General features: G+C 45.0%; 1 protein-coding gene across 2 annotated transcripts in view; it reads left to right on the forward strand.

Moving 5' to 3' along the window:
* LOC118509121 (homeotic protein female sterile) overlaps positions 1 to 21,534 on the forward strand; it is a 59,076-nt gene that overhangs the window by 10,169 nt on the left and 27,373 nt on the right. The window contains exon 2 of one of the 2 annotated variants that reach the window (XM_036049306.1): positions 12,674 to 12,962. The exons of the other annotated variant lie outside the window; for it this stretch is intronic. The gene's annotated coding sequence lies outside the window, so the exon portion shown is untranslated. The remainder of the gene's footprint in view (positions 1 to 12,673; positions 12,963 to 21,534) is intronic. 2 annotated transcript variants of the gene reach the window in all.

The raw sequence follows: 21,534 nt of genomic DNA on the forward strand, positions 1-21,534 counted from the left end.
CCCTAGCAACAACACACACTCACACTCGCAACCGAGTCACCGAGAGTGCATGGGGATGTAAATTTTTAATGAAAACCCTTACCTTCACCTTGCACTACACCACCCCGCCCTTCCCCGTTGCAATGTATGTATGGTGCTTAATTTGTATTGGTACACGGCGGGCCTTGGGCATTATTATTATTAATCACAAAATGTTGGCAATTATGTAGATGTGCCACGATGCCAGACCAGCTGCGCTGCGTTGGCTGGGAATAAAATAAAAACATTGTTTCATTTGCGTCTGGGTTTTTTTCCCCTACAAACTGAGCAAACAACAAAAAAAAAAAACGAAATGAGATTCCTACCAACTAGCAGCAATTGATATGCGACATATTTTAATCACCACGAGATGATGTCAGGTTTTGTTCCAATCGTTTTTTTTTTTTTGCTTGCTTGCAGTAATCCAGAGCTGAAGTTGTGCTATGGGTGGTCATAAGCTTATCGGTGCAGTTGCCTATCGCCCATTGAGCAGATGGAACGAAAACTGACCGAGAAGAGGGACTGGAAATTTGTGAGGAAAAAATGGAATCCATTTAAAGGAAATCCCGCCCCAACAATCAAGCAGCACGCGCATATAATCGGTTGGCATGATGTAATAGCGATCAGACGGAAGTGTACCGAAGTTTGACCCGTTTCTAAAATGCCTTATAATCTTACCGGAACGTTAGAGACCAATCGAAGAGGTCGGAATCGTGACTGAGGAAGCGAAAAAAAAATGGAGGACTCTACATCATTAGGTGGAATCCGAAGATAGGACAGCGACTACGAAATGGAAAGTTCAAGCTTTACACCGTTCGGAGTAAGGGCTGATATCCTCCCCAACGAAAGAGTCTCATCACTTTCATTGCATCATAGTCTGAGATGTGTGACTCACCGGTCCTTCGGAGCTCTCTCTTTAATTATTTTTATCCACTTCATTCCAGTGTGGCTTGGTGACATAGGATCTTCTTATCTGGATACATAAAAGTTTAAAAAAACTTAAGCCGATAACATATTCTAAACCTGAATTCTTAATACGTGAAGTTGCTCCAGATTGAACTCGTGACCATTATTGTACTGTACCAGGGGTCAACCACTTCTGGGTGATCCTTCTATTAAATCGCTTCACAGAAAGGGGTGGAAGCGTCCTGTGCGGTGATAGATGTGTTGATCCACCCATAATTTACGCCACTCAAAGCTCATTGACACAAAAACGGAGCACATTTACATTGGTCTTCAAGTCGAGTAGCGCTCCGCTCGAGAAGATTTATTCCCCGGTTCTTTTTTTCTATCTCTAATGTCCCAGATGTTCGAGAGTGTCATACGAATTATAAATCTTGTGCAGAGTTTTTATCCCGCACGTTCACACGCGCCCCCTCCACTCATACCAAGGATTGCTTGATCCGGATGCTTAACCTCCTTCGGAGGTTGTTAAAGTTCATCTTCAAGCTCGCGACGTTTTGGACGATGTCCCCATCGGTATGGTTTGTGCTTTCGTTGTGTTTGTACCCGACTGACAGTTTGACACTTTTCTGGAACGTGCCAAGAAAAAAACTCTCGGAGTTGACCACGGCAACAATGGCACTCTGTCACTCTGTGTGTGTGTGGTATGTCTAGCCCTAATTCGAGGTTGCTGACACTGTGTCCTTCTTTTGGTTTGCACCAATAAATGGCTTAGGATCGTTACTGTTCCTGCCGTCCCACGTTGGCTGTCGACGCGTACAAACACTATCGAGCAACTCATTATTCGACGAGCATTCGTGTCAATCGTTGAAAATAATCGCATCCAAGATGTGTTGCTCCAGGACTTCCGATGCCGTGGGACGCGTCCGCGGGCAGTGGCGATCAAGAGAGAGAGAGAGAAGCGAACGAAGGTGTGGTGGGCAAATATAGAACAGCCTGGCATAGTTAAAGCCCGGGATCATTGGCTTCGCAGCGCACAAGACGACGCCTCACATCGATTTGTCAACAAGGACAAATGGGATACGTTCCAGCAAACGACGTGTGCACCACCGAGCGAAGGGTGCAAGCTAACGAGTTCCAGCACGAGAGATTTACCTTATCGTGCTGATGGGCGGTTTGGGGACAACATGGCGCTCGGCGTTGAAACGTTTGCGATTTGCGGCTTCGTTCGTGTTGCTTTGGCCGGTTGGAACACGGAGAGGGCAATTGCTACCCAATTAGGGTCGCCGGGTCCAATTGAGAGTGTGCAACAATAAATAATAAAGTGTTGGCACAGATGTCCCAACGGGGTGCACTTGTTCCCCCGGACTGCTCCAAGGTGTGGCTCGTGTTTACGAGTTATTGGAGTTTAAAAATGTTGTCCCACTAATCCAGTCTACATGAACAATCTGTTGGTGGATTTGTCTTATATCTTCCAAGAACTAATAGAACTAACTCCCTCTTTATAAGTCTTGTTCTGCCATTTTTTTTCGTTCATTAGCCACACATATGCAAGACATCTCTTTAGGACCTCTCTCTTATCTGCATCTCTTCTCGAAGTCGAATAAAAATCCCACGCCATCCGGTACCCTAACTACGCTAACGTCGTCTGACGGGAAGTGGTCGTTCTTGCATTAATCTCATCTCCACTAATTTCTTGACGTGTAGGCGCCACGGACGGATACGCACAGAATGAATCTTTCCGGGTTTTGGAACTGACGTGGGTTTGTGTGGTCTTAATTTGCATGTTAATTTTTGCACATCCAAAGACGCATTCTACATCCGGCCTGAGATCTCTGTCTTCATATAGCGATTAATCGAGCTATATGAATTCTTAACTCTTGCTTCTTTTCTAAAGCAACTGATGTTCGGATAACGGCTAAACGAGCTTTACGTATCAGTTTCCTGGATTTTCTTACAGCTTAATTTGTTGAAACTGTTCAAAACTGCCCACGGTACAGTTTGCAAAAAGTCAACCACCTCTACTGAACGGCATTCGATATGCGCACCCCGCCTGCCCTCCCCAACGTGTCCTCCGCATGTCAGCCCATCTCCAATTTATTGCGGTCGATATCCCGGGGACGGCTCGGTATCACACCACCACGGTTAGTGCAATGTGACGGCCCCTTTCGGGCTGCCAAAGCACAACCAGCCCTCCAGCTAGTGCTCGTGGCGAGAAGAAACACGACCCCCCCGACCACGATCACGTTCCCTTTCGGGTGTCTAGTTCGAAATGGATCCAACTGCCACCGGTATTTTGCACCAACCCGATGCCAGTACGGTAAATCGAGCCCCCTTCGGTAGGATCACATCACAAACGCACGACCTCCATGGACAAGCCTTCACCGGGATGGGCTGATCTGGTAGAAGCCAAAAAGACGCCACGTTGTTGGTGCATTTCTAAGCCGGTTTTTTATTCTCATGTGCATCATCGACCTACCTGTTGTGATGCGTTCGAACAATATCGGAATGTGGCAAAACCAACCGAAAACCGCAGAACGGTAACGGCAGCTTTCTAGCTTCCTGTTTGGTGCCGTGGCCGGGAGCGAGGAAGGCCACGCGGTCGGGATCCAATTTCCTTCGCACTTTGCACGCGGTTCAGCGGGGGTTTAAAGAGAAAAAATCCGTTCCCTTACTCCCGGCATCTAAGGAATCTAATTTTGAGCAGGCAACACTTCGCTTTTAGACCACAGCGAAACAAACAAAACGTAGGAACTAAGTGCTTACGTTGCTTTAACGAAAGCCTACCATCGTAGGACATCGGTAGGTTGGGCTCTCTCTTGGCTAGTTTGGAGCTAGCGTTACCACACGGCTTCGAGGTGTTATGCTCTCCGGTTATGCACGAGCGCCATTACCTGTTACCCATTCCTAAAAAACCCTATCCATCCACCAGAGCTTATGGTTTGGTAGTTATAATTGGATTAAGCGGAAAGTATTTTTACAACGTTTCCACCCCAGACACACAGGTCGTCGGCGAACCACATCCAGCTTGCACTTGTTGGACGTGACGTGAGGTCCGATGACGTTTGTGCGAACACAAAAGACCAGCTCGAATCGATCGATCGAATCCCAGGAATACCGGCTGCACTTTGCCAGTTGCATAACTCTGCTGTCCACCGTCAGATGCATCTTTCACCTCGTCTGTAGCGTTTAGCCGAGAACCCGTTCGTTCCATTAGCCACCGGGATTGGGGATAGGGCGGTGGTGCTTTGCTCGGAACGGTCTAATGGAGCTGGAGTCGAACGTAGCCAATGACGTCATTGGTGAGGCGACAGTTGGTCCCTATCCCATCCCCAGTTTTGCTGGATATCTCCAGGTCTGGAAAACCTGGAGAGTCTGGCGCACCACGAGAAATCAGGTCAGTCGCCTGATTTGGGGAAGACTGGGAATCCTTCCCAATTTTGAGGGGGTGGAGGACATCGGGTACACGTGGGAGGGTTCGTCACTCCCAGCATCCATCGGTATCTCTCTATCCTCCACCGTTTGTCAAGAGGCGACAAAAGCCTGAAGATATGACAGAAGAGGCACGTCGTCGATTTTGACAGCTCCCCGAATAGGGTGAGAGCATTCAACTCTCCACTTGATGGGTGCTCTTGCGCTCTGTTAACAACTCTCCAGAAAAAGAAATCTCTCGCTCTCTCTCTCGCAGACAAAAGAGAGAAAGAGAGTCGAGTAAAAGGGGAGAGAGCTTTCGGGTGGAAAATTCGCTCTGTCGCTCTTTTAAAGCTCTTCAGAGTGCGGCTCAAGAACGAGGTTCGAGGAAGGAAAATGCTCCACCATACACCAGCAAGCCAGCCTCCGCCAGCTGATTATCGGAAAAGACCTTCCCCTTCTTCTCCCCCACACGTGTCTTAAATTATACCTTCATCGGGTCATGTTGTCACTTTCCACCAGTTGCCTCCTTTTTTTTCCCCCCACCCCCCCACGCACGCTGGTCTGCTGGCTGCACTTGCCCACTGCACTTATCGTTTAACTTCACTTTCTTTTACCACGCGCGTCATTCATCGCGCTTCCGGGATCTGGCTGTACGCGGCCGACCCGTACACCGCGAAAAGATGTGCGCGTGCTGATAATGATAAGATATATGTAACCGGCGTGATACGGGAGCGCCTCATTCGACCAACTCCGGTCCTACCATCAGAGTCACCGAGAAGAGAAGGAAGAATTTGCATAGAAATCAACACTCCCGCCATCAGCCTTCCTCTGTGAGCATGTGTGCGCATTGGATACACGATTTCCGCGCTGCATCTCAACACACCCTCGAAAACTTGTTTTTCGCTCCAAGGGAAAGGGCCACAAGGGGACACAATCGATGATACGTTCGTTCCCAGGGCACTGTTTCGAGCGCTGAGAAGCAGGTGAAAATGGGCAAATGTTTCGTTGGCAGTGTGTGCGCAGAAAACAAAACCCAGCAGTGTTGGTGTAAAAGTTATGGCTTTTTTTCCCTGCAGTTACACGCGTTGAACGTTCACTTACGATGGGTTTGGTTAATTCATGTACCAATTTATAGGCCGAATGTTTTGGGCGACAATAATTGGAAGATTGCAATTTTGGACGCATTGTGCGCTGGTTAGCTAAATTGTAAAGTTGCGTATAAACAGCATTAAAACATTTAAATAAATTCTGTTACTCTGGCCAACATGTGGTAGATACAAACATTTTTAAATAATTGGCAAAAGACACGAGTATCTTTCAACGTCAGTTGGTTGATTGTTCTATAAGGCTTGTTATACATTGAATTCAACATTGAAAGGGAAAGCGCTGTCCAACCGCTGATTTTTCTTTAAACAACTGGAACTATTGTTTATTTACTATAATATCTATAGTAATTATTAATGATTGATTTAAATGCTATAGCGTTTATTGCTAGCAATTTATAGTTTTATTTCTTTTCTGTTTGATTTGAGTTTACAGTCCTTTTTTATTTATTCTTCGATCCTTTTTATTTGTACAATACCATTCAACTCTTCACCCTTATTAATGTCTTTATTTTCATGCCTGTCTTCTATAGTGCGTAACACAGCAATAAGACCACTCGTATTTTGAGAATTACAGTTAGAAGCATTCGTAGCAATGTCTAACAAAGTTTTAGAGAATAAAAAAACAACACATTTTTTCATAGTTTTTGTATATTTTTACGCACACTTATAAATAGTTTTTCTTTGGGTTAAACATTACTTTATATATCATAACTATAAAACCATTTACCAAAATCGAACGTTTTTGATCATAATTTTAAAATTTGTTCAAAAATTCATGTAGTAAAAATGGCTCTTAAATAATTTCAACAAATGCAAAAAGAAAATGAACCCTGGCATACAATTATTTAAGTTTTTATGAAAAATTTCGTAAATTTAGATTTTTTTTCTTCGTTGGTCTCTTTTTTTAATATACGGTAGTAAAAATAGCTTTCAAAACGTGTAAAATATAAAAACGTGATAACGTTTGGGTGGCCCTGTGATACAGACGACAACAGTGCCTGCTTTCATACGACAGGACCGGGGTTCAAATCTCATCTAAGCCGTTCCCCCAAAGTGAGAACTGACTATCCTTCTACGAGGCATCATTAAGTCTAGTAAGCCGGTAATGGCAGGCATAACCTAAGAGGTCGTTAGGCCAAGAAAGAAGAAGAAGATAAAATTATACCAAAAAAAATTATATAATGAGGAATTTAATAGAATTTCAAAATATATATCAAATTATATTATTATAAAAGATTTTTCCTAAGATCTGCGGCTGTTGCCCACAATGCCCCTTTTAACCGATGTCCTATTTCTAGCTATTCTCAGAAACTAGTAGCCTTTCTGTAGTGTTACGCACTGTATTAACATCTTAGCTACAAAATAATAGGTAAACATGAAAATATTATTTTATTTCTATACTTCTCGTCGCTACCAACGACTTTAATAACAAAACGATATTAACGTTACGCAAGTAACATTAACAAGTGTGTCATCGTTTGATTTATATTTTTGTTTCCTTTGTGTTTATTTTTTTTTGAATTGTATACATTTTGATATTTTTTCACTTTTCTTGACCTCATTTTTATGTTATTATTCAAATTTCTATTACTAAGTTGTTTCAATTAGTTTCTTAGAATATTTTACTGAAGATTGTAATACAAATATTTACCTGAATATTCTTGAAAATGATGCTACATTTTTTTAAAAACTATATTTTTGGTAATAGGCGAAAGATTTAACAACAATTTTTTGCTCCATCAATATTTTTATCAAAGAAGTATTTTATTTATATGACCCTTTTTAAAGCTTCAAAAGAGTCGTTTTGTGTTTTTTTGAAACACTACGCAAAACAATTAATTAACTTTTTTTTCCTCCTCCTCTGTGTTAATTCATTTAGCAGAAGCATATGTTAGTCACGTTTTAAACGGTGTTATCGTTTTTGTTTTGCTTTGTTTTTCTTCTCTCGTTTAGACCGTCCTCCATTTGTTTCACTTTTCCATCCACTACTTACCCACATATTCACTTTTATCGAAGTGGAATGAAAAACTGAAACCCAAACCACCATCACTTTCCCGCTGACTTCGTTTTTATTTCATTAGTTTTATTTATGTGAATTCATGGTAGGTGCTACTAGCTCCGCTGAAAAACCCATTTCGGAAAAAAACCAGTCGCCAGCAGCTCTCTAATGTAGTCGTCGTGTGGGAGATGAATGTGGCTACCGGTGCTGATACTGTGGCTTGCGAAAAAAATACCAATCGCCGCATCTTACACGAAAATGTGATGTGAGAAACCGGTCGTTTCGCGTCGGCCCGTTTTCCATCGGTGCACATTTTCCGGCATCAGTGCGTGTGCAACAGCGAAAACCGAGCGAATTTTCCTGTGCTAGCGTTTGCTAGTGACGATATTATGTAGGGTACAGGGTTGTGTTAAAAGCGAACACTCTTTCACACACGGCTTGGGCTGGAAAAACTGTGGGCTGGAATTGGTCCCAAAACACACACACACACAAAAACAGCGAGAATTGGAACGACGAAAGTGCACACGAAAAACAATTAGAGAAGCACATTTGGATGGTACGACCTGCGAACTCGGAACGGGGACAGGTCACAAGCACCAAAATCCAAATCTATTACGATGTCAAATGACGACGACTTGCGTGCGAAACACACATCTGGTGCGACGTGGACGAAGATCGGTCGGTGCGATACTGTTGCTGCTACGTTTCAAGGTTCAAGATCTTTTCCAACTGTGCGATCACGTTCACTTTTGTTCATCGGCAGGATGAGCCGGCACACATATGGCGATCATGCGAGCGATCCTCAAATTTCTGTCGACATGACACCTAATTGGGCCCGACGACGGTTGGAAGTCAAGCCACGATGCTGTGAAACGGTGACATTGAAGTTGTGTTTTGTTTTCCGTACCATCATGAAAGCACATTACACACGTTAATTTTAACACGCACCACACGCTGAGTGGTCTATGGACAAACAGGCCCATTACGGTAGGGCTTCAAGGGCATTGCTCGTCCGAAGAAGCATCTTTGGAGTAATCGCACGACTCCCTCACACCGGTAAATGTCACTTACATGCACTCTCGGGTGTACTCTCGGGCAAATTAAAACTGTAGAACATCTGAAGATGTATGTCTAGGAGGTTGAGAAGAGAGACCTGTCTGGTGGGCTTGCTCGTACACTAGCGCTGTCACACACGGTCACGATCGCGTCGTGAATTCTCTCGAGGGTTAAGCGTAGAAGCTGCTGTAAAGCTGCCATTTACTGTAATTACTATCATTACTTTGATCCCACTCTACGGCTCCAATGTTTTTCGCCCCGCGTTGTGTCTTCTTTAATGTTTGTGTGATCTCCAGGGAGAAGTAGAACTCGATTTGTTTGGTGAACATTCTTACACTTTCTGACCAGAATTAGTGGGCGATCCCGAACGTGTTCATGAATGTCTGAGGACACGCTTAGGGGGTCTCTGATGCTTCGACTTAGATACCCTGGAGGATTATAGAATGCCTGAAATAAAGTCAAAACATTCAAATTTGTTGATTCTAGTCCTCAATTATTGTGGAACTCTGTGATGACCAAGATAAACAATCTAGGCTTAAACCATTAATTCCAACACATAGTTAAACATAGACAGATTCTAATTGATTTGAACAGTCCAACAACATCCAGTCTTTCTCAAGTCTCCAATACCTATAAATCACCCTTTTGAATCCATTTGTTTCCAGGAGTCTTCTAAAGTCCCTTCATGATGCCATGTTTTGCTAGTCTTCAGTGACTCATCTATCACTAGCGCAATGTTTTCTGTTTTCTTTGCCCGTATGGATTAAGTTAAGTTATTGCTCAGGAAAAATCTTGATCACTTTAGCTGTAAACGATCAGCTAGAGATAGATACTTCTCCATTTAAAACATGACTCCAAAAGAGTCATCGCTTGATGATTGGCTGCCAAACCTCTGCATCAGACTCTTCGTTCCGTTACAAAATTCAATCTTGAATGAAATTTCATTTTCTAACCTAAACATTCCGAACTTAAAGCGAACCCTCCCCTCTCGCCAATCAAAACACTCTCAATGGAATGGAGCGTAAACGATTGCAACTGTTACGATCCGAAGTTGCGGGTGCATCTCGCCAGGAAAAACAAAACTATTCCCAAAAATAACCTCCCCAAACATTGTCCCGTGTAGGTTCCACTTCCCGACAGACAGACGAACGGATAGGGACAAACTTTCACGAACCGCTCTTAAGATTAGAACCAGCTGTTGTCGCTTATGGGTGGGTACACTTGGGTTGCCCTTTTATTTTAACCCCAAAAAAACTGTTCCCTCATGTATCTACTCTCACTTGGCGCTTGGTGGCGAATGGCCGGTCCATTGGGGAATTGAATGTTGTTCCCGCATGAAGCGTTTGGATGGACATCTCCTCCCCCCTAGAGCAGATCAGTGATGAGATGAGTTTAATCCTCCGATCCGAACTTGGAACAAAAATCTACCACTGGATAGCCTTTCGCCTCTCGACTGTAGACATCACTAGCTAGGTGGGCTAGGCGGGTATCGAATTTCTGAGATTGCCCTAATCTTCGCTGTAGCAGGGTAACAGATTTCGGCCGCACACACAGAAACGCGCTTCCAAACCTCATTTCTTCGCCAGTCGATGTTTTCCCTTTCACCGTCGTGCGTCGTTCTGTAACGTGAGTCTTCGGGAGTCATTAGAGAGGGTGGATCACCAACATGATCAACCTATTGCTTGCTCAGAGTTTGCTGAGCTGTTTTCGGTCCACAGTCTGATGTACGTTTCAGCTGCCGTAAATGTAAACAAACGTCAAGCAGCACAGTTTCCCTTTACGAGTGTCTGGCTGTTTATGTCTGAGCGCGTTTACGCAAGTTGCAACGCCGGCGAAGAATGCAGAACGCTCTTGGCGCATCGTAAAGCGACTCATTAATGGTGGTGAGTGAAACGATCGCACATGGAAGCGGGATTTAAGCGAAACGAGCGTCGGAGATCTTTTGGCAGGTTGGAATTTAGATCAATGCATTCTCGGGCGAGTGAGGTTAGTGATTTTGGTCCCGCGTAGAAGCGGGATTCGGGTTGGCAAGAATTTCGAGTATTCTGAAGATCGAAGTGTTGGTCAAGATTTGTTGGTAGCTTGTCAACACCGAAGTAAAATGACTTGTCAACAGGTTTAATTAGAAATGGATAAGTTTTCGCCGATGAAATCTTACGACATCTCTGACGTTATGAGGGGCTGACGTAAGGTGTAAGTTCGATTGCTACTTGTATACAAGATTTCTTTTAATTTCTATCGTAATCAGGTTTGATGGACTGGATGCCCACCAAGACCTCATTAACGGGGCCGTGGTCTTCTAAACAAGAGGCTTCCTCCAAGAGTCTTCGGCCCATGAGCTTGTCCAAAGAGTCTCTCCCAATGAGCTACGTTTAAGGACCTTGTTCAAAGGGCCTCGTCCGAGAAGTCTTTCGAAACTTAAAGTCTCGCTTTCGAAAATACCTGTTTGTCTAAGAAACCTTGACGTTTAAAGTGCCTCGTCATACGAAGGGACTTATAGACCAAGAGCATTCAATTACAGTCACGAGTATGGTCCGCATATCAAATTTCCAAAGTTGTCTAACACCCTTAAACTTTATGTGACGACCAATGTCCGGTCCGGTGGTCGAGGTGACGGCGGCATCGATCTTCACACGGCAAGACCGGAGTTCAAATCCCATCTAGACCGCCTCGCCCGGACGTGGAGCTTGACTACACTGCCACGGCTAAAATGGAGTCACAGAAGGCCAGAAATGGCAGGCCGAGACCTTTCGGGGTTGTAGTGCCAAGGAAAAAAAGATATCAATGTAAGTAACCACTACTAACTCACTTACCTCTTGCTGGAAAAATCGCTATAAACTAGTCACTTATTTTATAGTTCCTTCACACAGAACTTACATCATGCTACCTCCAAGTATACCTTTTGCAAGAACTTCCCGGTTCTACACCATGTTGCTCATAACCAATAAGCAACACACTTTAATCCTTTTTACCAGCCCGTATGCCCGTACCCTACGGTGGATGACGTAAATTACCGTCTCGTTGCACGCACTAGAATGGCCACACTGTTGCTATGCAAAACGCAAATCCCAGCTACTGTTGCGCTTCTTCCAAAGTCTTCCCATTCCACCCGGTTCTAGGCCAACAATAAATTGCACCTCGTGTCTCGTGCCATACTTTCCCGATTTCCCGACCCAACCCAACCATTGCATCAGCTCTTACGGTAGAATAGATGCTTGAACGGCGATAACATTAGGCCTCCTGGCCGCCATTTCGCTGGAAAGTTTTGCCAATAATTGGCTAGATTTTGCTTTTGCCGTGTCAGGGAGAAAACTTACTATTGCACACTCAGAACTCTGGCTGACGCCAACCTATAATTTCTTACCGGACGTCGGAACATCGTACGCCAGGAAGGGGTTAGGAGTACGAGTGTGTGTGTGTTAGAGCAAAATCACGTTTTTGTGTTGACGTTTTTTTGCTCCCGTTCTCATTCTCCATTTAGGAAGGAAAGCGTCCGACAGGTTGGTAAAATAGAGGCACCATTCCGTAATGGTTCCGCTAGCATTCGCCTTTTGTCGTCGGCGACTCGTCGTCCACAATCCGTTTACAATGTTACAACAATGCACAACGAAAGTGCTATTTATTATGGCCACCTTTGCCCCAGTCCGTGACGTGTGTGAGGCAGCGCGACGACAAGCGTGTTGAATTATTGTCACTTGGGAAGTTGAAATGGGCAAAACAAACTCAAACAAACAGAAATCTGCTGAAAGGGAATGTCGTAAGGAATTTGCTCGTTCTTCTTCTGCTCGTAGTTAGGAAGCCAGCAGAAGTTTTGCGACAGGCTAGTTTATGTGCTCGGCTTTTTCCCTATATTTGGTATCGTGGACTGGTAAAGAATGCACGGTGATGGATAGTTTTTCTTTTTCCCCAACAGAAAGCCTTAAAGTGATCAATAGCGTGCTGGGGTCCCGTACCTTTATAGCTAACAGGGTGAGATATGGTCGATCGTGTGTATATACATTCGTGACGATATGCTACCGATTCCGATCGGTTGGAAATTGACGGCAAAACAATTTCCGTTTACACCGGTACACCACCCTCGGTATGGTGGATGCACCTTTTTCCTCTCTTCACTCTACCCTGTAATTGCTTCGTTGCATCGTTCACCTGGGGGTTTGGTTCTGTTTCAATATTTCAGATTGCTCTAACCGGTGGTAACCGTTCCGCAGCAGTACACCCGGTAAGTCATGTGCAGCCGTCGATCATGCAATCAACTTGAGCGTACCACGAACGGCCGACCGACGAAAGCAACGCCCAGTAGCCGGTGGTGGTGGTGGCTGTGAAAGACGACTGTCTAAAAGAACCTACCGACCGGGAGTGGGACCCTCTGCTACCCGGAAGTGCTCACGTTCCTCACGTTCTTCGCGGCCGGTGGTGGATATCGAAAACGCGACACCGTGGTTGCAGCGGAACATCGTTTCCGAGCTGTAAGTATACAATTTCCGATTTTTTTTACTATCCACACACGCAAGGGATTGCAATTGCGTGCTTGTAATTGTGGCCGGTATGGGCTCAATTTTCCCTCGACCGATTGTTGTTTGAATATAATTAAAAAATGGGGGATTAAAGCAAAGGTCAAATTTATATTCCCAGTGGGACCATTACAATTGGTTCGGCATGATAAACCAAACATCGTTCCAAGCAGCTTTAATTGTCCCAATTCTCGATGGGGTAACGGTAACGCTAGTAGTAAATGGTTCAAAATGATTAATTTGCTGTTTCATTTGCATAACTTTAGGCGTCTTGCTGTAATGGCGGTGCGCCAGAGACATATCTCTTTATCTCTTTATTGAATCTTCCCGTTTCATATAGTTTCTTTATCTTATTGATTATTAGATCTCAGCCAGACATGTCAAACGTACGACCCGCGAATGTGGTCCTTGAGTCCTTTTAATCTGAATATTTTAATATCCCAGAATTAACCCAGACGCTGAGGGTCAACTACTATAGACATTACAGTGTATTTGTCAACTAGGATTTTGGCTAGTTGTAAATAGTCATCAAATTGGTCGGAGGTCGATTTCTACCAAAGAGTAGTCAGGTGTCAATTCTGAAAGGATTTGATCCCGGGTCCTGCCATGTGAAGACCGGCACCAAGCAACTTAGCATTCCCAAAACAGTCAATATTCTATGTGCATAGTGGACATGATTTTATCATGTCCATGGAGACTGACGATGATTGTCTCACATGCATTGGTGGATCAAGATCCCTTCAGAGGACCTAATCCCTAACACAACGAATCTGGATAGTGGGCGAGAGTCAGAGGCACAACGGAGCCATTAAAGGAGGCACCTTATGCAGTTCACTGCCTTCTAAATGATCGAGGCTTTCATAACACCAAAGCTTAGCTTGTAGTAAGATTCTCCTCTCTTGATTAGACGAGGTCCCATGAAAAGTCGGAGTTTAAAGGATCTGCTTAGTTCGCAGTAGTGCTTAGACTAAGATCCCTGCTCGCCCCTGATTTTGTGATTTAATTCTTCTAGACATTTTTAAGATGTTATGTTGAATCTCAAATCCTGGATGGTATAAAGCTGGCACATAAAAATGTCCTGCTTTTTGTGGGAAGCGCGTGTTATGCGTTTTCCAGACCGAGCCAAACTGTACGATTGCTACCCATCCATCAACTTGAAAACGACTGCACCAACATAAAACGTTTCGAACGGCACGCACTCGCTCGTTGACTCCGATTCGTTCTCTGTTTCTCCTTTCGACACACACACACGCACACAGTCGAAAAGGGCCATGATTTTGGCGCCAAAAATAGAATAATCAATTCCGCCCCACAGAAGAAGAATAAAAAAACAACACCGCCCACCCCCCCTGAATGATGGAAGCTTGGTGGGGATTGATGGATGTTAATCGAAAGACCCATCACGCTGAAGCAACAAAATTGCCAAATATGAGAACGGTTTTTCGGCATTTCGGTGTTTTTACTGGCCGGCCCTACTGGCACGGTACAACGGTAACCTTTGCCTAATGGAATAATGATAACGAAAGCTGCCAAAGTCTCTACCAACCGAGAGTGCTTTAATTTGCAGTTTGAACTGTGTAACCTTTAACCTTTCAGCGCCGCCTTATTATTCTGGATGGCTTGCTACCCCAGCTCCTTACGCGTGTGACCTTGTAGTGGTGGAAAAGAATTTCCATTGGCACACACACACAAATCTGGACGAACCGTTCTGACCGTTCTAAGGATTCCGTTTTCGTGTGGAGCAATAGAATGAAAAACCAATCAACAGGAGGAAAATGTGCTTTGGAGATATTTGCGCGAGAAGCACTAGAGAAGAGTTGCAACAAAAAAATTCAGTCGTCCCTCTCGAACTACCGACTCAATGAGTGTATAAATAAAAAGACCGTGTGCACCGGAAGAGCACGCTTTGGCACCAAAACTTTTACTCAAACAATAAATCATAATTTTTTTTCTCAACCAGGCTCAACCGAAGGGAATAAGCAACTTTGCATGCGAACTCTGTCATTCTAACAAAAAAAGTGCAACACCCTCTCACACACAAACAAACACATTCATCTGCTGGTGCTTTAATGGATGTACGCAAACTCTACCAAACCCAAGAATGGAGGCACATTAAAACCCGTACACGGAACAAAACAAGTTCATGAAAAATGTGTGCCACAAATTATCATTTAACACAGGAAAGTTTCGAAACACTCTCCTGTGCGCTATTCTACTCTCCGTTCGTTTATGCGCGCGTGTCTGTGTGTGTGTGTGTGTTTGTGTGTGTGTGTGTGTGTGTGTGTGTGTGTGTGTGGAAGCATATTTTCCCGAGCGACACATGGCAACGAAAACTTTCGCCCTGCCGATTGTTCCCGTCGAAAGGTCAAAGGTTACATGTCTGCACGGTGGCGCTTGCCTACGAAACCGGGCGCCTGAATGGTAGGCAACCCGCACTGCACTGTCGTGCACGAGATCCTGGAGGAAGCGAGCGAAAGGATTGCTCATCCCCATTTGACCTTCAGTCGAGGCCTGGTCTGTATCTGAGGTACTTGCTTTCCGAGCAGGTTTCGGTACTTATCGGCGCCGCAATGAATTTTCTTCGATCGATTAAAGAAAATGAAATGTGCTTGGTGAGTGTTTAACATTTAACCTTATCAAGGGCGGGAAAATAAGACCCCACCGACAGCTGGCTCCTCACGAACAATTGTATTACTTAATCCGAATCAGCTTTATGGACCTCCGAATTGCTCTTTTGTTGCTGGTGCTTTATGGTGGCTGCGGATGCCGCTACGGAACGTGATTGAAGTCCGGTAAACGGTTTTCAAGTCCACCGCAATCCTAAGTGCTAACAGATCGGATGAGTGTTGCGTAATCGTGCTTTCGCTATAAAAGAGCTGCTTTAGCGAGGATCGTGTTAGGTCACTTTATGAGATGGCCCTCAACTCAAAGCGTTCGTCTGGCATCGAAAAAGGTGTTCCGGCGCCATCCGTTTGAGGTTTGATATAATTTGTTTAAATTTCATTTGCCCCATCCACCGTCGCACAACCGTGTTGAGGAAACCTGCCACGGTCCCTGGGCCTTGTGAGGGCCATGCCCTTATGAAGGGTTATAAAACCACTTTCCTTCCTCATATATTGATGGACGGACTGTTACTGGGCACCGTTTTCGCCAGTTGCGCGCTTCGCTGATTCCAGGCCCCCTCGAACAGGTTCGGTTGGATGTCGGCACACTATCACGGCCAAGGTAGTCGTGGCACCAGACGCGGAATAGGAAGCCAAACCAATGACACGCACACACACCACGTATGCCTCGCCGAGGTTGGCAAACTTTCACCCAACCAAGTGCGCAAGCTGTTGCATTCGGTTGTGGTGCATCTTGGAATAGAGTGACACCCTCATTAACCGTTGCACCACATTTGCTGATGGCAGTCGACGAAGAAGAGTCTTCCCGCTTTAGACGACCTACTAGACGCCAAAGGTCTCAATCGCCTCGATGATCTTTTGCCCAACGAATCGAAGTTACGTTCGATCGCAAAGACACCTTTAGACACCCGGTGGACGGACGATCACAATTGGGGGGGTTTGGTAAATTATCGTACCACCTGGTCTTCCTGGTTCAAACGGCGAGATGTTATGGGTTTGCGGTCCGCCTCCTCCGAAGCGATCAGTTCGTAAGGTTTCATCACTCTTGAGCTTGAGCTCTCTTGGGCTGTAAACGGTTGAAGCCACGACGGGCCCCCCTCGAAAAAAAAAAGGAGGAGCAAGAGTCAATCGGTCGGATAATTGGGATCGTTTCGCCGATTGCATGATTGATTTATCGCGTAGGTCAATATGGGGCAGGAAAGCGTGATTCCGGAATCGCGGATCGAGCGAGCGTCGTGCTGATGTAATTCCGCTCTGTGTGTCACGGGTGCCTTGGATGCTAATGGCGGCGATGAGCCGGGGTTGATCAGCATTATATCGGTCAAGCATTGGAGCATCACAAACATTTACCATTCCCATCCGTCCAGAAGTGAACCTTTCCGTTATGTCATCTTGAGCATATCGTGCTGTGGGAGCAAGGGCACACAGTGTGTTGGTTGGTGATTAGCATGTGCCCTGCTTTACCAAAGATGGTACAAATGAGTCCTGAGTGGAGGATGGAAAAAAAGTGCTGCATCACAAACATGTGCACCACACACACACGCTGTTGACACAGTTTGCTGTTCTGTTTGTTTCGCTCCGGAAGAACCCATCCATAAACCCCGGGGGATGTGTCACCCGGCCAGCGGAATGGACTCGGCCCGCAGACATGGCTCAGGACAGTTTGCACGCCCATATGTCTCGCCTATCGCCTTTCGTCCGGCAGCAACTATCAGCGTCCTAATTTTATGTTCCCTCCCAGTACGATCACGAGACTTGCGTGCACAGTACCCAACTGATAAAATAAACATAAATTCTGGCCGACGAAGCCTATCTGCAAAACGTTCTTCGCACATGGTAGGCAACAGAAAAAAAACGCCCGCCAAGATATCTGGTGCATTACGCTTCTTGGGTGTTCTTCGGTGAATATTTGTTTGTGCAAGGAAAGGATCGCTCGCTCTGTTGGTCCTCGGGTTTGGTCTGCCCTCTTGCAGTGGTCTGATGGCAAATATTCCTCGGGCTGATCGACTTATGCAAACTATGCTAAATAAACTGTGTTCCGAGACGATCGGCTACATCTGCCGTTTTCGTTAACCTAGTTCTTGCGACCACTCTCGACAGTCTTTGATCAGCGGACGTCCGTGATCGGGAAGATCTCGTTCTGTTTGTGCGCCTTGTTTTCCTTAAATTGTGTTGATATGTGGATGTGATGGATGTGGCAGTTATGACGATGGATTTGGGTCACTGGATGTGTGGACGTTGATCGTCTACGCCTGGCTGCAGACATGCCAAGTGATAAATGAAGCGATATCCAATTGAGAACATCAGAGACACCCGTATCGTGTGAACGTTTCGCTTAGAAGACTTGGAGTTAGCCTAGCTTAAGATAGAAAAGGAAGGTTGCATTTACATTGTAGTGTTAGAAGCACAATTAACAGATTGCTTCGGTAACTCCACGGACATCCAAGTGCGCCTTTGCGTCCTCCCGGCCATCAAATGCATTTAATTAATCGTATCTTTAGCATTAGCCACATCAAAGACACATTTAACTAGCAGAGCGGTTCTTGCGCTCCCGCTTCACCGACCATCTATGCAATCACAGCCCGGCAGCATTTAAACCCCAAAACCCCAACTGTTTATTCGTGTCGATTTACCATCAATCGCTTGCCTAAACTGCTGCTGCACCAGGACGATAGGTGATGCGAAAACTACTTTTACTCGACCTAACCAACCGTCGGTCGTCCACTTCCAATGTCTTCGGGTGGATCGCGACGTTGAGCTGGGAAACCGTCGTACGCTAGATGTGTTAAGTCAACTCTTCACTCAGATCTTTTTTTCTTCTTATTTTAAGGTGTAAACCTTCGCCCGCCAAATGCTTCGGCGATTGCATTGGCGATTGGTGAGTGTGATTTTGGGAGAGCTTTTAGACGACCCATCGCCGACTGCCAGACAGCTACGGCAGCTCAAGGTGCTCTTTTGCCTGGTCTCATTCATCTAATGCTTTGGTGGTTCGCTAAAATCGCGATAAACGATCAGGGAGGAGCGAGCCAGTAATTAGCTAATTAGTTCGTACGGCTAGTGGACTTCGGCTGGAGACTGGCTCACAGTTTCACAAGCGTGTGTTGTTGTTGGTTGCACCTTTAGGGAAGATTTAACTTTTCTCCACACTATCGCTTTTAACCTTTTGCTTGGTGCATTAGATATCGTCCATGTGGGGTGCGACGTAGTTAGATGAACTGTTGTTATAAATGTTTGGGAGATTCGTTTAGCTATAATCCGAGCGCGAGATGCTATAATAAGATATGACCCAATCAGTCCAATTACCATGACGAGCTTAGTTTACAAAGTCTTAGTAACAGTTCATGCCCAGTACATAATGTAGTAACTAATCCACGACAAAGGCCCCGTAAGTCTTCTTTGGAATATTTAAGACTGTAATTTCTAGGCACCAAGCAGGGAATACAGGTCTACACCAACTACTAAAAATGATGAACCTTAAATAAGAAAAGATTTATGGCCAAATTATTTCTTCTTCTTTTCGGCTTAACGACCTCAGCAGTCATGCCGACCACATTTTATAATTCCATAACCTGATTGAGCCACGTAGTTGGATAGTCAAGTCTTTACACCTTGGAGGAACGCGGTCAAGTATGGGATTTGATCCCAGTCCTGCCGTGTGAGTATCGGCGCTGCTATTGACTGTACCACTGGACCGCCCGGTAGAAGTAGTCGGAATACTGATCCATAGGTAGTGGACATTTCATTGTTGAAGATACCGATGTGAGTGGCTGTCAAACTTTCCACAGTTCCTCTATCATATTTCATAAACAGTTTCTCTATGACTAAGTGTATGCATTTATTTTATGACTAAAACATGATCTTTTTAATATTTAAATAGTTTCTAATACTGCAATCGTTAGCCAAAACACACACATCTTGACCCAAAAACAAATACAGTTTCATGCTCACAAGTGTAAAATAAACAACAATTCACATGTAAACAGTACATTTCAATTGCAAAGCAAAAAGACCGTAACGACGATCACATCGTTTGCTCTGGAAGTCAAAATCATTAAAAAATCATGAAGTTTAATTTTGGCAAAGCGAACGTCATGCCCACCGTATCGGAACGGAAAGCCGAAACCGTAAAGTCCAGTTACCCGGTTTTCGGTTCATTTTTTATTTTTGACCTCATTAAGCTGGAGCATGTTTTGTGTTGGTTGTTGTCGGTTGACTGTCCGTACCTTCTGAAGAAGCAACATGTCACACGCTTTCCTGTGACGCTCGGGTTACGATAGATCGGAGATGAGTTGCCAGTTTCTAGTCCCAAACAAAAAAACAGAACGACTTGTCGTCGGTGATGCGTAAATCAATCACGTGAAGCCCGCCTAGTTGCACACGTTGCATAGTGGTGAGGAAGAAATAGAACTAGACGAAAGCCGCACGCACGCAAAGATGCAACCCCACCGTTTTCGATTGCATTTGTGTCACAGAACGGCGGTTTACGAGCACGTGCCCAATGTATCGGGAGAGCCACGTGAATTGTCGCGCCCTAGTCGCGGTAAACCAGTTCTGAAGCATCCCGAGGGGAGTGTCAGTAGAAGGAGTAAAGAGGAGTCGAGGTGATCGGTAGGGTAGCAAGTAGCAAAGAAGAATCATTTTGTTTTCGTCTTGCGGGTCTACGCGGCTTCTTCCGACAGCAGCGCCGTGTCCTCAGGCGTGAAAATGGAGCCGAGCATCTTCTTACGCCCCGGGACTCCCGAAAGTGTTACCGATGGATGGGTCGTCGCATCCCTTCTAAGCATCAGCATCTATTTATCGTCACGTTTTGTTTCTTTCACAAACGCCATTAAGGACCGATTGTTGAATGAATGTTGCTGTTTTTCCGGGCGTCAGAGTTTGTGTGTGTGTGCCAGCATTAGGCAAATGCAGACCAAACGTCATCTTTTTCAAATGCTAATGCAATAATTTATATCTCTTGATGTTGCAGCGGGATCTATGGAACGGTTCTGAATAATCGCTTTGATTTAGTGCTACAGAGGCAAATTAAGGTTGGCAAGGATTATCTGTTTCGTGTAGAAGGTAGGAGCTGATTTATGTTTCAAAGGCAAGAAACATAGCACAGATTCTACGATGTCTTGTTCTAAGCGTAGTATGGTTACCTTAACATGGCTAACTCAACTTAACATACTCAAAAAATATTACAACGCAATATTTTATAGCACGAAAAATCCCGATTTATAGCAATACGGCCAGGCCGTTCTTTTTGAATAAAAAAAAATCCCGATTTATGGATATGATTATAGCGAAAAAGTAGAAAAATAAGTCTTCAATTTTTGGACCATGTATCTTGCTCTAACAAAACTAACAAAACAACATACGCGTTTCAAAGCCACAGAAGGATTCCTCGCAACACTCTGGCTCGTCTCAAGTTCATTCTAATCCCAATAGGAAGATAATACTGGACGCGTCTGCTGCAGCTGGTTGCTCTTCTGGCGCTGTCTGGATCCCGCACCCATGCGGGAGATGTGCCTTCAGACAACGAAAACATAAAAAGGCTGAGCAGCCGAGAAATGAGCAGCAGCCAGAGATCCTACCGTGCAGGATTGAATAGAAATACGAATTTCCTTCGTTTATATTTTTTACCCAGTTTATGAACAACACATCCCTAGCGAGGCGCAACTACGACCTCTTCAGACACGGCCATAGAAGATAGAATCCCGAGCAGACATAGAATTGTTCTGTGCCGTCGCCGTTTACCACCCTCGGTTAAGAGAGCACCTTTTGCTGTGCTCTGGCTGCCCATCCCGGTACGATCCCGGCCAGCCAGTCCTGAGCTTTCCCAGTGTGTATCTACGTCATTCATCGCCGGGCAGCCCGAGGACGGCACACTGACGTAACTGCTTCCTCGCAAAGAGAGCAAT

Source organism: Anopheles stephensi, chromosome 3 (assembly GCF_013141755.1).
Source record: "Anopheles stephensi strain Indian chromosome 3, UCI_ANSTEP_V1.0, whole genome shotgun sequence".
NCBI lineage: Eukaryota > Metazoa > Arthropoda > Insecta > Diptera > Culicidae > Anopheles > Anopheles stephensi.